The sequence below is a fragment of the Pongo pygmaeus genome, chromosome 21 (assembly GCF_028885625.2).
Source record: "Pongo pygmaeus isolate AG05252 chromosome 21, NHGRI_mPonPyg2-v2.0_pri, whole genome shotgun sequence".
Classification (NCBI taxonomy): domain Eukaryota; kingdom Metazoa; phylum Chordata; class Mammalia; order Primates; family Hominidae; genus Pongo; species Pongo pygmaeus.
This window is the reverse complement of record NC_072394.2, coordinates 34,157,128-34,173,416: the sequence shown is the minus strand read 5'-3', so window position 1 is coordinate 34,173,416 and position 16,289 is coordinate 34,157,128. Positions and strand designations below refer to the sequence as shown.

Below are 16,289 nucleotides of genomic sequence, written 5' to 3'. Positions count from 1 at the left end.
ATTATGAATACTCTTGTATGTCAATAAATATAGACATATCAATTAATGGCTGTATCTGTTCCATAATTACGTATCCTTGATTTTCAGCCTTTTTCCAATATTTTCACTTTAAAGATACTGCTAAAGCATCATCCTTGTAGCTAAATTTCTGTACACATCCATAATTCTTCCCTTAAGATAAATCTTAAGAGGTGGAACTGCTGGGTCAAAAGTTCTTGACACATACTGTGAAAATGTCCCTCAGAAGAAAAACACCCACTTACATTACCAGGAGTGTGCCAGTTCCCCAAACCCTCCCCAACTCTGGGCACTGCAGCGCTCATTTTCTCTAAACTATACCACATAAGCTATCCACTGAGATAAATCATGAGATTAGTTACTCTCAACCTACATAGCCGCTCAGTAGTTTGGCCAGCATTTCACAGCTTCTCTCAGTGGACTAGGGCAATTCAAAACGGACTAGGGGCTGGGAGTGGTGGCTCATGCCTGTAATCCCAGCACTTTGGGAAGAGGCGGCGGGCGGATCACTTGAGGTCAGGAATTCGAGAACAGCCTGGCCAACATGGTGAAACTTCGTCTCTACTGAAAATACAAAAATTAGCCTGGGGTGGTGGCTGTAGTTCCAGCTACTTGGTGAGAATCACTTCAACCCGGGAGGCTGCAGTGAGCCAAGACCGCACCACTGCACTCCAGCCTGGGGGACAGAGCAAGACTCTGTCTCAAAAAATAAAATAAAATAAATAAAAATAATGTATTTCTGGTCCTTATAGTGTCTCAGAAACATCTGTTATTGTTGTTTTTGTTTTTGTTTTGTTTTGTTTGAGATGGTGTCTTGCTCTGTCTCCCAGGCTGGAGTGCAGTGGCATGATCTTGGTTCACTGCAACCTCCACCTCCTGGGTTCAAGCAATTCTCTTCCCTCAGCCTCCCAAGTAGCTGGGGTTACAGGCGTGTGCCACCATACCCGGCTAATTTTTCTATTTTTAGTAGAGATGGGGTTTCACCATGTTGGCCAGGCTGGTCTTGAACTCCTGACCTCAGGTGATCTGCCTGCCTCGGCCTCCCAAAGTGCTGGGATTACAGGCATGAGCAACCGCACCCCGCCAGAAACATCTGTTATAACAAATATTTCATTCACACAGTGACATCAATCTAGACCCCAGAGAACGTCATCTTCCCACGGTCTCTCCTGTGCTCACTGCAGCCAGAATTCCACAAGTATCTTTATAACAATGCTCTAATTGAGGTACTAGTGTAGAAACATGATACTTTAGAATTGGGAGGAAACTTTGATTAACACCTAACCTTTGCAGTCTATAAGATATTAACTTAAAGCAAAAAGGGGTTCTTCAAGATCACACAACAAAAACCCTAAGGATCATGGTAAAAACAGTTACCAGAGGTGTTCATTACATGCCAGATGCCATGATATACTAAATATGTATTCTTTCTGATATGCAAAACAATCCTGTAAAGCAGCAATTATTCCCAACCTAGAAGCTGAAGATCAGAAAGATTAAATGACTTGCCCAGTATCACACAGTTACATAAAAACAGAGCCAGATCTAGACCTGAGGCTCCTGACTTCAGCACAATGTTCTTTCTACATCCTTCTGCCCTCTTACCTTATGAATTAAAGAAGTGTGTTCATGAAGTTAGGTTCTCTATTTGCATAGAAAAGAATACTGTATTTATTTCCAAGTAAATCCATTCTCCATAGTCTTCTGTCTGGAATAGGGGTTCTTTAGTATCCACAGTCTAAATTTTCCTCTCTCCTCCATTTCTACTTTCATTATTCAGCTTAACTCAATCAGCTTTTTGTCAGTGGTTCACAATAGTGTGTACTTGCTAGGGGCCATAAGCTGTGGGCTTAAAGATACCTGGGTTCCTTTCTCAGTAACATTCAAGGATGACACTCTATATCTTCACACAAAAAGTAGATCTAAGCGGCCAGGCTCGGTGGCTCACGCCTGTAACCCCAGCACTTTGGGAGGCCGAGACGGGTGGATCACAGGGTGAGGAGATTGAGACCAACCTGGCTAACACGGTGAAACCCCATCTCTACTAAAAATACAAAAAGAATTAGCCAGGCATGGTGGCGGTCACCTGTAGTCCTAGCTACTCAGGAGACTAAGGCAGGAGAATGGTGTGAACCCGGGAGGCAGAGCTTGCAGTGAGCCGAGATCACGCCACTGCATCCAGCCTGGGCAACAGCGCGAGACTCCATCTCAAAAAAAAAGAAAAAAAAGTAGATGTAGTCCTGGACACAAAGGAACTTAACATCTACATAGACGCTAAGGTCCTATCGTACACAATAAATAAGACAGTTTGTTTAAATTATACAGTATGAACTGTAAGTATAGAGAATTAGAAATTAACATGGCTGAAGTCAAGGTACGATTAAATATTTTTCATTGACCATGACCAAAACAGTAGCAAGTACATTAAAATGGAAGTTACCTCCTGATAGCCACTTTCCAAGCTTGGGGTAGCCATGGGACAGTTCTGGCCAATGAGAACTAAGTAAGAATCTGCTGAGGGATTCCTAGGAAAAAATTTTCTTTCCTGAAAACAGCTATAGCCCTTATTCCTGCTCTTTCCCTTTATCCTTCTTCTTGCCTTGAAGGCAAGCTGGAGCTATGGCAGTCATCTGGTATACATGAGTAGATGGCCAAGAGAATAATAAACATAGCGCTTAACATCAATGAGCTAATGACTATTAAAGATCAAATATCAGCTAATATATACCTCTAGATTTCTGGTGTTTTTTACAATTTTCCATGACCTGCTAAAAAGACTTCTTACATTAAAAAAAATAGGCCAGGCGCGGTGGCTCACACCTGTAATCCCAACACTTTGGAAGGCCAAGGCAGGCGGATCACCTGAGGTCAGGAGTTCGAGACCAGCCTCGCCAACATGATGAAACCCTGTCTCTAATAAAAATATAAAAATTAACCAGGTGTGGTGGCAGGTGCCTGTAATCCCAGCTACTCGGGAGGCTGAGGCAGGAGAATCACTTGAACCCAGGAGGCGAAGGTTGCAGTGAGCTGAGATCACGCCATTGCACTCCAGCCTGGGCGACAAGAGTGAGACTTCATCTCAGAAAATAATAATAATTTCTGTATAAGACATTATAGCCACATTTTCTGTAACCTGTAGTCAAAAGCAATGCCAATTAACAGAAGTCCACATGTATATGACAATAGGCAAGTCTGGCATTTACCACATGTATATGACAATAGGCATTTACCACATGTATATGACATTTACATTTACCACATGTATATGACATTTACCACATGTATATGACAATAGGCAAGTCACTAATTCTCTGCCTACCTTCTTACCATAAACAAACAAGAAGGTACTTCAAGTGCTATGAAATACACTATCGTAAGGTATTATCACTGCTGATACCTTTCCTCTCCTTGACCACATTTCTATTCAAAGGATTTTTAGTGAAAGATTCCACGGTGACTGACAGTGGTTAAAAACCCCTTGCTGCAAGGAGGAAATTTTCCTTTTCTTGTGAACAAATATGCTAGAAGACATGGGAAAATCTTGGATTCCCATGATCTTAATGCCTGACTCAGGTCACCGGGAACACTTCCCAGGCATGAATGTAATGAAGACAACTAAAGCTGGGGGAAGGAAGAGGCAGGAATGTAATATGCAGCAACCCCACTTAGCCTCGAAACCATGATTCCACCAAAGCATGATGCTGAAAACTACCTGGAAAGTGTTCAAATTTAACCCTTCACATCCTTTTTTTCTTTCTTTTTCATCTCTGTTTTTTAAAGAATCTAGCCTGTTGCTCAAGCTAGACTTGAACTCCTGGGCCCAAAGGATCCTCCCTCCTCAACCCCTCCTAAGCAGCTGGGCATGGTGGTGTGTGCCTGTAGTCCCAGCTAATCAGGAGGCTGAGGTGGGAGGATCATTTGAGTCCAGGAGTTCGAGGCTGCAGTGACCCACGATTGCACCACTGCACTCTAGCCTGGGCAACAGAGTGAGACTCTGTCTCTTAAAAGACAACAACAACAACAAAAAAATAGTTAAGCAGTATTTATTTCCCTAGATCTACGTTTGCAGCCCAAAAGAAACTGAGCTTTCTCAAACTTTTATTAAATATTCATGACAAGCAATGATTTTCTAATCTCTTGATTTAAGGAAATAATCTTTCCCATTTACGTGGCCTATAAATTGACTATTAACTTACCCAAATGTTACATATTCTCTTTCTAATATTTCTATATAGAACTACCAGCCTGGCCAACATGGTGAAACCCCATCTTTCTACTAAAAATACAAAAATTAGCTGAGTTTGGTGGCACATGCCTGTAATCCCAGCTACTCGGGAGGCTGAGGCAGGAGAATCGCTTGAATGCAGGAGGCAGAGGTTGCAGTGAGCCGAGATCATGCCACTGCACTCCAGCCTGGGCGGTAGAGTGAGACTCCGTCTCATAAATAAATAAATAAATAAATAGCCGGGCACGGTGGCTCACGCCTGTAATCCCAGCACTTTGGGAGGCCAAAGCAGGCGGATCACCTGAGGTCAGGAGTTCGAGACCAGCCTCAACATGGAGAAACCCTGTCTCTACTAAAAATACAAAATTAGCCGGGCTTGGTGGTGCATGCCTGTAATCCCAGCTACTTGGGAGACTGAGGCAGAAGAATTGCTTGAACCTGGGAGGCGGAGGTTGCAGTGAGCCAAGATCGCACCATCGCACTCCAGCCTGGGCAACAAGAGCAAAACTCCGTCTCAAAAAAAAAGAAATTGAGACCATCCTGGCCAACATGGTGAAACCCCGTCTCTACTAAAAATACAAAATTAGCTGGGCATCGTGGCGTGCGCCTGTAGTCCCAGCTACTCGGGAGGCAGACGCAGGAGAATTGCTTGAACCCAGGAGGAGGAGGTTCCAGTGAGCCGAGATTGTGCCACTGCACTCCAGCCTGGCGATGGAGTAAGACTCCATCTCAAAAAAATAATAATAATTAATTTAAAAAATTAAAAATAAATAAATAATAATATTTCTATATAGAACTAAAAATGATTCCTGGGGCATTGACTTAATAAAAGGGTATATAAATTTGAAAAAGTTAAAAGTAAAAACAGCTATTACCTTTTTTCTTTTTTTTTTGAGACAGAGTTTCACTCTTGTCGCCCAGGCTGGAATGCAGTGGCACAATCTTGGCTCACTGCAACCTCTGGCTCAAGGGTTCATGTGATTCTCCTGCCTCAGCCTCCTGAGTAGCTGGGATTACAGGCATCTGCCACCATGCCCAACTAATTTTTTGTATTTTTAGTAGAGACAGGGTTTCACCATGTTGGCCAGGCTGGTCTTGAACTCCTGACCTCAAGTGATCCACCCGCCTCAGCCTCCCAAACTGCTGGGATTACTAGCGTAAGCCACCGTGCCCAGCCAACAGCTATTACTTAATGAGCACTTATGACATGCCAGACACTGTTGACAGTGTCTTACATGTATTAACTCACTAAATCCTCACAATAATCCTATAAAGTAGGTACTGATATTATCTTCATTCTATACTGAGGGACTTGAGGCACAGAGAGATTTACTACTTATTCACAGTCATGCAGCTAAGAAGCAGTAAAGCCAGGATTCCAAATGGAATAGACACCGAAGATGGTGTTCTTATCCACTGCCTATTTATTTAAAAATAGACATTTAAGCCAGGCGCGGTGGCCCACGCCTGTAATCCCAGCACTTTGGGAGGCCGAGGCGGGCGGATCACGAGGTCAACAGATTGAGACCATCCTGGCTAACACAGTGAAACCCTGTCTCTACTGAAAATACAAAAAAATTAGCCGGGCGTGGTGGTGGGTGCCTGTAGTCCCAGCTACTCGGGAGGCTGAGGCAGGAGAATGGCGTGAACCCAGGAGGCAGAGGTTGCAGTGAGCCAAGATCGCGCCACTGCACTCCAGCCTGGGCAACAAAGCGAGACTCTGTCTCAAAAAAAAAAAAAAAAAAAAAAAATTGACATTTAAATAAATAAATAACAAATGTCATGGAGCAAGAGACAATAACTTCCAAATACTGTCTACTGTAGGCCAGGCACCTTACCAGACACTTCACATAAATCATCTCATTTAAACTGCATTAACAATATAGACGATAGATGTCTTTATAAATAAATGCTACCATCACCATTTTATAAACAAGGAAACAAGCTCAGAGAAGTTACACTATTCCAAGATCACCAAACTAATACATAGCAGTGTTGAGTTTTCAAAGACCAAGTCTGCAGGATTCCAAAATCTGGGGTCTCTCTAATGCTCAAGTTTTCCTATAAACATTGCTTCAAAAAGGAGGTAAGTAATCAAATCATAAGATCCTGTTCAACAAAGACAAATTCTGCCCTTTACGAAAACTAAGCACCCCTGATATGCTCATAAAGAAAACTTTAGCAAATTACAAATCCTGTTCTAAATATATTTGGAAAGCTCTGATCTGAATCTTCTCATTAAATTTTTAAAAAATCCCTTGATTCTTCTTTTTTTAAGTGTACTTTTCCATACGAAGTTTTTCCTCTATATAAGATGGTGGTTAGTGAAAACCTCAGTGATATTCTAGAGTAAAGAGACTAGGAAGAGGGTTCAAGCAGCAGAAGAAAGGTTGTCCTCTGAGGTCTAAGACTACATTTGATTAGTGGGGAACAAAAGGCGAGGGGTGCAAACCTAAGTACACTTAATCTTTAGGTGAAATTTTAAAAACAAAATATTATTTTCCTAACATGATCTGTTCTTTAAAAAAGCTTCTTTTGGCCGGGCGCAGTGGCTCACGCCTGTAATCCCAGCACTTTGGGAGGCCGAGGTGGGCGGATCATGAGGTCAGGAGATCGAGACCATCCTGGCTAACACGGTGAAACCCCGTCTCTACTAAAAATACAAAAAATTAGCCGGGCGTGGTGGCGGGCACCTGTAGTCCCAGCTACTCGGGAGGCTGAGGCAGGAGAATGGCGTGAACCCCGGGGGGCGGAGCCTGCAGTGAGCCGAGATCGCGCCACTGCACTCCAGCCTGGGTGACAGAGCGAGACTCCATCTCAAAAAAAAAAAAAAAGCTTCTTTTAAGCTATATTTTGGTCTAGAATGGCCAACTTAGGAGACCATCCCCTCTCCCTGGAAAAAGAGAATAAATAAATACATATCCATTGAGAAGTCTGACTCTCTTCAATGAAGGCTGATAGCACAAGTACATCAAGAAAACGAAAAGTTAACTACTGGGTAATTTCGGTTTCACGACACTACCTCCCCCAGAAATAATAAATATGAGATGTGAAATCTTCCAAAATTAAAGTCCACAGGGCCTAGTGGGAAATGAAACAGGCCAGAGCCAAAGCAGCTGTTTAAATGAGAGAGCCCGAGGCATGGTGGGAACTGGATGCCTTCCTGCGCCCCTTAATCAAGATTGAATTTCTGTCAACAGGTCTCACAAAAAAAAAAAAAAGGCACATGCGTCAACCACATTCCCCCAAACAAATCAAGCTGCCAAGCAAGAGAATCAGCTTCACATTTCAAAATTACCTGAATCTACCACAGCTTCAGATTCTTGCAAAACTAGAAATATTCTGTATGGAAAAATAGCTATTAATTGACCAATATTCCTACAAAGACCCAAGGAAAAAGCCTATCCTGTATGCTATGAACCAATTAGGTTCCTCTAAAAACTACCTATTCAATGCCATCCATCGTGTCTTATAGCCCATTTTTGTTTCCAAAAAGTGAAGACTAAAATGATAGATAGATAGATAGAGAGAGAGAGAGAGAGAGATAAAATCTCGGCCGGGCACAGTGGCTTATGCCTGTAATCCCAGTACTTTGGGAGGCCAAGACAGGCGGATCACGAAGTCAGGAGTTCAAGATCAGCCAGGCCAACATGGTGAAACTCGTCTCTACTAAAAATACAAAAATTAGCGGGAGTGGTGGGTACATGCCTTTAATCCCAGCTACTCGGGAGGCTGAGGCAGGAAAATAGCTTGAACCCAGGAGGTGGAGGTTGCAGTGAGCTGAGACTGCACCGCTGCACTCCAGCCTGGGACAGAGCGAGACTCCTTCTCAAAGAACAACAACAACAAAAATATCTTCCCTCCAAGAACGCACAATTGAATGGGGGAATGCAAACAATTACAATATAGGGCTATCCTTGCTGCAAGAGGGCATAAACAGAGAGCGCTCTGGAAGTGCAGAGAAGGAGAACAGGGTAAAAGAGGATCAGAGACGGTTTCCTGATGTAAGTAATACTTAAAAAATACAGACAGACCTGCGGAGTTCTACAAGCTAAGAATGAACGTTGACTTTTTCTAGGGTAAGAGATAAATGGAAGGGGAAGACAAATACAAATTAGGAAGATTGCCGACAAAGCAATGTAACCTGTTCCCACATTCATCTGAAATTAACCTCCCATTGCCTCCCATCTTTCTTCACTCTCAAACCAAAAATAACTAGTCTTGACAAGCTCTATAAATCAAAAGGTGCAGGTTCAGACCGGGTGGGGGAAAGCTGCAAGAGGGTACATTCTAAGCAGGGTGAAATAGTGGACTACCAGCTCCTAAGCAAAACAAAGACTTTGGTGTGACAGATGCTCTCAAACACCTTGCTATCCAGCCAGTGAGATATGACTTGCCTATTTCTATTAAAGAGAAAGTCATGAGTTAAACTGGTAATGTAATAGAATAAACAAAGTAAGACAACACTTCATTAGAAATATAGTTAGTTAAGATGGTCCCATCCCAGGCAGTGCCATTTCTCCAGGGACATCCTCTCCTACTTTCACAAGGGATAAGAGATCCTGTTACATTACCACAAGTAAAATAGAGTGGAGTTATTTTCATCTTACCCAGAGAGAAAACACCTACATTTTTTTCTTGTATATAAGGGATTAGCAGCAGTCAGTAAATGGCAACATAATCCAGCATGCAATTTTAACTGTTAATCAGTCACAAACTAAGTCTGAAGGAAGTTTAATGGACTTTGTGTTTCCACATTTATGTTTGCTAACTTCTATGTTGAAATTGGATCTGTTTACAAAAACAGATCTATGAAGCTTCCAAAATTGGGTCAATTTAAAATCCAATGACAATCCCTCACTGTCCAACACTCAGAAGTCAGCACAGGACACATGGACACTTGTTCTAATTCATCACTGTCCAGAAACTTCAAGCAAATATATTTCCTATCATTTCTCTCCCAAACTTGTATGTTTCATATTGCCCTTTTTTAAGGATTACAAACTCAGTTTTGCAACAAACCATAATCTATCTATGACTAATAGGACCTAGATGGAAATCAATGATGCTGTTTACTACTAGGACAGATAATGACACAGAGCTTTGTAAAATACTAAAAGGAAATCTTAGTAGAATCCCAAAGTGATCTGATATTCCAATAGTATGAAGCTGAAAAAGTTTGTAATGGTTGACAGTGTGGCTGCAGATTACAATCCTAGTCAAATGGCAGTCATTTCATTTTATAGAGATTTATTCCCTTCAAAAGGTATCTGGTTTGGGGAATACACACAAACACCCAAACCCAAGAACCTAATAAAAGTGTTTATTAGATGGCTCATGCCTGTAATCCCAGCACTTTGGGAGGCCGAGGCGGGTGGATCACCTGAGGTCAAGAGTTCAAGACCAGCCCGGCCAATATGGCAAAACCCTATCTCTAATAAATATACAAAAATTAGCCAGGTGTGGTGGCGCGCCTGTAATCCTAGCTACTCAGGAGGCTGAAGCAGGAGAATCACTTGAACCAGGGAGGCAGAGGTTGCAGTAAGCTGAGATTGTGCCACTGTATTCCAGCCTGGTTGACAGAGTGAGACTCTGTCTCCAAAAAAAAAAAAAAAAAAAAAGTGTTTGCCTATGGATGGTGAGAGTGAAGAAGTAACAAGGTTGGAGGAAGATTTTAAACCATGAAGCTTTTTATATTCTTTTGATTTTTGCACCATACAAATATATTACCTATTTTAAATTATACATTTATGCCTATGTGAATATATACTGTTTTAGGTAAATCAGCATAATCTTCCTATAAGGCAATTTGGTGTTACAGGTCAAAAGTTTTTAAAAATATGCTTTTTGTTTGTTTGTTTTTTGAGATGGAGCCTGCAGCCTGTTGCCTAGGCTGCAGTAGTGCAATGGCACGATCTCAGCTCACTGCAACCTCCACCTCCCAGGTTCAAGTGATTCTTCCACCTCAGCCTCCCGAATCAGTGGGATTACAGGAACCCGTCATCACACCTGGCTAATTTGTGTGTTTTTAGTAGAGACAGGGTTTCACCATGTTAGCCAGGCTGGTCTTGAACTCCTGACCTCAGGTGATCTGCCCGCCTCAGCCTCCTCAGAGTGCTGGGATTACACGTGTGAGCCACTGCGCCCAGCCAAAAATACGCATTCTTTTAGACCAGCAATTTCACTGGGTAAAAGTAATATAAAGGACCAATAATGGAATACCATATAGCCGTTAAAATTATGTTGTAGAAAAATTTGGCCGGGTACAGTGGCATGCACCTGTAGTTTCAGCAACTCGAGAGGCTGAGGCAGGAAGATCACTTGAGCCCAGGAGATGGAGGCTGCAGTGAGCTGTGATCACGCCACTGAAGTGCACACTCCAGCCTGGGTGACAGAGCAAGACCCTGTCTCAAAAAAAAAACAAAAAAGAAAAGAGAAGAAAATTTATTAATGACACAGGAAAATATTCATAGCCCTGATTATTAAGTTAAAAAAATTAGAGGCCGGGCATGGTGGCTCAAGCCTGCAATCCCAGCACTTTGGGAGGCCGAGGTGGGCAGATCATGAGGTCAGGAGTTTGAGACCAGCCTGGCCAATAGGGTGAAACCATCTCTACTAAAAACTCAAAAATAGCTGGGCGTGGTTGGCAAGTGCCTGTAATCCCAGCTACTTGGGAGGCTGAGGCAGGAGAATTGCTTGAACCTGGGAGGCGGAGGTTGCATTGAGCCAGAGATCGCGCCATTGCACTCCAACCCGGGCGACAGAGTGAGACTCCAACTCAAAAAAAAAAAAAAAAAAAGTTAAAAAAATTAACATAAGTTTTTAGTGTATGATTTTTTAAAAAATGAAATACAGTTGGCTGTCCGTATCTATGGGTTCCATATCTGTGGATTCAATCAACTGCAGATCAAAAATATCTGGGGGAAAAAAAAACTGCAAGGCCGGGCACGGTGGCTTACGCCTGTAATCCCAGCACTTTGGGAGGCAGAGGCAGGCAGATCACCTGAAGTCAGGAGTTCGAGACCAGCCTGACCAACATGGAGAAACCCCATCTCTATTAAAAATACAAAATTAGCCAGGTGTGGCATGCCTGTAGTCCCAGCTACTCGGGAGGCTGAGACAGGAGAATCGCCTGAACCCGGGAGGCAGAGGTTGCAGTAAGCTGAGATCACACCATTGCACTCCAGCCTGGGCAACAAGAGCAAAACTCTGCCTCAAAAAACAAAACAAAACAAAACAAAACAAAACAAAACAAAACAAAACTGCATCTGTACTGCATATGTACAGACTTTTTTTGAGACAGGGTCTCTTTCTGCCACCCAGGCTGGAGTGCAGTGGCGCCCTCAGCTCACCGTAACCTCAAACTCCTTGGCTTAAGTGACCCTTCACCTTGGCCCCCCAAGTAGCTGGGACTACAAGTAGGTGCCACCACGCCTGGCTAAATTTTTTTATGTTTTTTTTTTTTTGTAGAGACAGGGTGCCACTATGTTGCCCAGGCTGGTCTCAAACTCCTGGCCTCAAGCAATCCTCCTATTTAAGCCTCCCAAAGTGGTGGGATTACAGGCCTGAGCCACTGTGCCCAGCCTAGACTTTTTCTCTTGTCATTATTCCCTAAACAATACAGTACAACAACTATTTACACAGCATTTACATTGTATTAAGTATTATAAGTAATCTAGAGATAATTTAAAGTATATGGGAGTATGTACATAAGCTATATGCAAATACTACGCATCATTTTATATCAGGGCTTGAGCATCTGAGAATTTTGTTTTGTTTGTTTTGAGACAGAGTCTTGCTCTGTTGCCCATGAGAATTTTGTTTTGTTTGTTTTGAGACAGAGTCTTGCTCTGTTGCCCAGGCTGGGGTGCAGTGATGAGATCTTGGCCCACTGCAGCCTCTGCCTCCCGGGTTCAAGGGATTCTCCTGCCTCAGTCTCCCAAGTAGCTGAGATCACAGGTGCGCACCACCACACCCAGCTAATTTTTGTATTTTTAGTAGAGATGGGGTTTTGCCATGTTGGCCAACTGGTTTCAAACTCTTGACCTCAGGTGATCCGCCTGCCTCAGCCTCCCAAAGTGCTGGGATTACAGACATAAGCCACTGTACCCGGCCACATATGAGAATTTTGATATCCTGGGAAGGTCTTAGAACCAATTCCCCATGGATATCAGGGAATGACTATATAGACACAGAAAAAAATTATAAAGAAATCTATCAAAATCCTAACCATGGTTTATCTGAGAGGTAGGATAGTGGGTAATTTTATTTTCTTTTTGCTTTTCATAATAAATAAATTTCCTTCCAAAATATGTGTTACTTTATAAAATTACATTAAAATCATTTAAACACTTATGAAGCTGATATATTAATGTTCCTTATTCCTATGGTCACTGCCTTACCTGTGGTTTAATCAGTCTATCAGGCCTACAGGCCTGACTCAAAGTTGCAATCTTCTCTTTCACCCCTTTTCTGAAATCTTGAAGTCTGGCAAATATGTATCAAGAACCTGGAAGAAGCAGAAAAGTGATGAAACAGGTTCCAAGTTCTCTGTAGTAAAAAAGGGTTAACAGGCCAGGAGCAGTAGCCCACGCCTATAATCCCAGCACTTTGGGAGGCCAAGGCAGGTGGATCACTTGAGGTCAGGAGTTCAAGACCAGCCTGGCCAACATGGTGAAACCCCATATCTACTAAAAATACAAAAATTAGCCAGGCATGGTGGTGCACGCCTGCAATCCCAGCTACTCGGGACACTGAGGCAGGAGAATCGCCTGAACCTGGGAAGCGGAAGCTTCAGTGAGGCGAGATCGTGCCAGCCAGTGCACTCCAGCCTGAGCAACAGAGTGAGACTCTGTCTCAAAAAAAAAAAAAAAAAAAGAGCAAACTTTTACTACTTTGTTTTACTAAGCACAAATAACATTATTTTTTAATTTCCAAAGTAACCTCTAGATACAATTTTATACTTTTCTCACTGTTCTTTATTCTCCTTTTACCAAGTTTCCCTACACAAACAAAAACGGAAGCCCTCTGCAGTTATCTATCCTTTTTTCACAGAATACCTTGGGCTGCTGATCTCTACATCTCTGTCTCAAATACAGATCTATTCACAGAATCGCTTGGGTTATGAAATCTCTCTAAGGCCAGACAATCCCAGCACTTTGGGAGGCCGAGGCAGGTGGATCGCCTGAGATAAGGAGTTCGAGACTAGCCTGGCCAACGTGGTGAAACCCTGTATCTACTAAAAATACAAAAATTAGGCCAGGCGCAGTGGCTCACACCTGTAATCCCAGCACTTTGGGAGGCCAAGGCAGGCAGATTACGAGGTCAGGAGATCGAGACCGTCCTGGCTAACACGGTGAAACCCCATCTCTACTAAAAATACAAAAAAATTAGCCGGGTGTGGTGGCATGCGCCTGTAGTCCCAGCTACTTGGGAGGCTGAGGCAGGAGAATTGCTTGAACCCGGGAGGCGGAGGTTGCAGTGAGCCGAGAGCGCACCATTGCACTCCAGCCTAGGCAACAGAGCGAGACGCTATCTCAAAAAAAAAAATACAAAAATTAGCCAAGTGTGGTGACAGATCCCTATAATCCCAGCTACTCAAGAGGCTGAGGTAGGAGAATTGCTCGAACAGGGGAGGCAGAAGTTGCAGTGAGCTGAAATCCCGCCACTGCACTCCAGCCTGGGAGACAGAGTGAGACTCCGTCTCAAAAAAAAAAAAAAAACTCTACAGTCAATTTTGCTTCCTAACTTTACCCATAGCAAAGAAAATTAAGTATGTCAAAGGGCATTTAAATCTCCCTCCTCTTTCTCCCAGGAACTCAAAGAGAATTAGGGAAGAGACCCAGAAAAAACTGAAGGAAAATTAACCAGATATAGAAGAGCCCTGAACATCTCCTGGTAACTAAAGAAATGAAGGACTCTCTCACATAATCCTGGACAAACTTAATTGCAATAAATTAATTTTATCAAGGTTGGAATACACAGATTTAAGCATAAGGTTGGCCAAATAAACCCTATTCAGATAATTTGAAAGTCTAAACAAATTTACCAACCTAGTTGAATACAATCCAGTTTTTCATACCCACAATTTTGTAGTCAATTAGATAGTGCCTTCCTGCCTACTCAATTCAACAGGTATTTAGTGGGTGATTCCTATGCACCAGGATTGTTTCAGTCCCTGTCTAACCAAACTCTGCTTATCAAGAATTAGACAAAGGTGGCTTTGTGAAGCACAGAAACACAAACTGGCTCTTGATCTCCCTCACCTCTAAATTGTCCGGACACTTAGAATACAAAACAGTAGAGCCTCCAGATGGTGTCCTGTCTTGTTCTGATTCTCACCTGCCAATTTCAAACCATGTTTTTGTCCCCAAACATACCAAAAAACGTTTGAGTACATCACATATCTGTATACCCATAATATCTCATGCCAATCTGAGCACAGTACCCTCAAAGGTCAACTAAATGGCTGAGTTAGCTGAGAGCCACATAATTTTGATCCAAGAATGCCAGCTTAATACTGAACTGACTCACCCAAACCAACCAGGGGGACTCAAGTCTGACGTGGGGGTGGTGTAATACACTAAGGCCACAATACAAGAATATCCTTACTACAGCAGCAAATAGTCCTATTTTTGACAACATTTGATGAGTGAGAGAAATTCAAAGAGAGGCCACAGGATGTCAAGAAAAGGTAAGGGTGAAGCAGGAAGTAAACCCAGAGCTGGTCTTAAAGCAAAATCCAGGAGTCAAAATCCTCTTCTATCCTAAGTAGGACTGACTTGGGGGGAGTCCATGTTACTGAACTACTAGAAAATTATATGTGGAAAACCAGACGTTATATGTCAAGAAAATAGGGGGTAAACCAATTCTACATTATAACTTGGTTTGGTTTTCCTTACCCCGCTCCAATCTATAAATGTTGAGAAAGGGAATAATATCTGGTGATTCCATACAAAAAGAGAGCTGGACAAATATGGATAACATATAATGAATTTTAAATCCCAAATAGAAGACAACTCCAAGTGGACTTAAACTCTCCCTCAATTACGTTCTCACACCATCTAATTACCTTCCTGTTTTCGACAACAGTTTTGAAATGTACTTATTTGTGACTACCTCTGTTTTCCTCCATCAAACGCCACACTTCCTGAGGGCATGGCTACTGTATCACCCATTTCTCGAAATGTATCTAGATTCTGGGCCTCAGTTTCCTCCTCCTTCCTCCTTCCTCAGTTTCTGTCAAGAGGGACCAAGAACAGCACCAACTACATTGGCTTGGCGAGGAAATTAAATGAGAACGGGCATGCAGGGTGCTTTATTCAGTCAATGTTTATAACCTGTTAGCATGGTAATAACAATAATTATCGTTACCGTTATTAGCCGACAGCCTCCTGCAACTCCTTTTCCCCCCGTTTCCCGGACGGACTTCACAGCAAAATCCTGTCGCCAAGAGAAGCGTGGCCCGAAGCCCCTGCTCGCACCCTGCCCCGCCCAGGCGGCGACCGAGCACCGCAACCGCCTCAGAAGCCAGGCCTAGCGGCGCGAACGGCGCTAGGAGCTGGAAGGTGAACTTCAGCCGTTCCAAACTCCGGGAGGAGGGAGACCCGCGCCCTAGCTGCTCCCTCTTTTCGTCCCACTGCTCACCTAGCCTCGCCTCAGATCTGACAACGAAGCGCAAGCCAACCCGCGGCGGGACTCATTCAGTATCGTTGAAATTTTGAACCCAGGCAGCCTAGTCGAATGCACCAGTCAGAGCGCCGGGAAAGCAATTCCAGGCTCCCGATTGGCCCTACAGACCGCAGCAATACCGGAAGTCAGAAGGAGGTACCAGCGAACAACGCGGCCCGGAGTTCCTGGGAAGTGTAGTCTCCTGCGCCTGCGTGAGTCCACTGGAACAGCCCTTAGGAGTACATTATTACAAAGACCGGAGTGCTCTGCTCCAAACTATTTGGGAAAGGTGGTACCAACTGAAGAGGTGGAGAGTCAACCTAGATCACAGAATGGCGCGCATCCTGGACCTCCCCAAGTTTTCAGGGAAGAAAAC

General features: G+C 43.2%; 1 protein-coding gene across 7 annotated transcripts in view; it reads right to left on the bottom strand.

Moving 5' to 3' along the window:
- The window catches only part of TPX2 (TPX2 microtubule nucleation factor), a 62,620-nt gene extending 46,584 nt beyond the window's left edge, over nucleotides 1-16,036 (bottom strand). For 2 of the 7 annotated variants that reach the window (XM_054466889.2, XM_063659114.1), the window contains exons 1-2: nucleotides 15,617-15,984; nucleotides 12,646-12,752 (exon numbers count right to left, since the gene is read on the bottom strand). The gene's annotated coding sequence lies outside the window, so the exon portion shown is untranslated. Of the gene's footprint in view, nucleotides 1-12,645; nucleotides 12,753-15,616 lie in introns of all 7 variants that reach the window. The other 5 variants (XM_063659113.1, XM_063659115.1, XM_054466890.2 and 2 more) reach the window with 4 other exon arrangements.
- Between the last annotated feature and the right edge of the window lie 253 nt (nucleotides 16,037-16,289).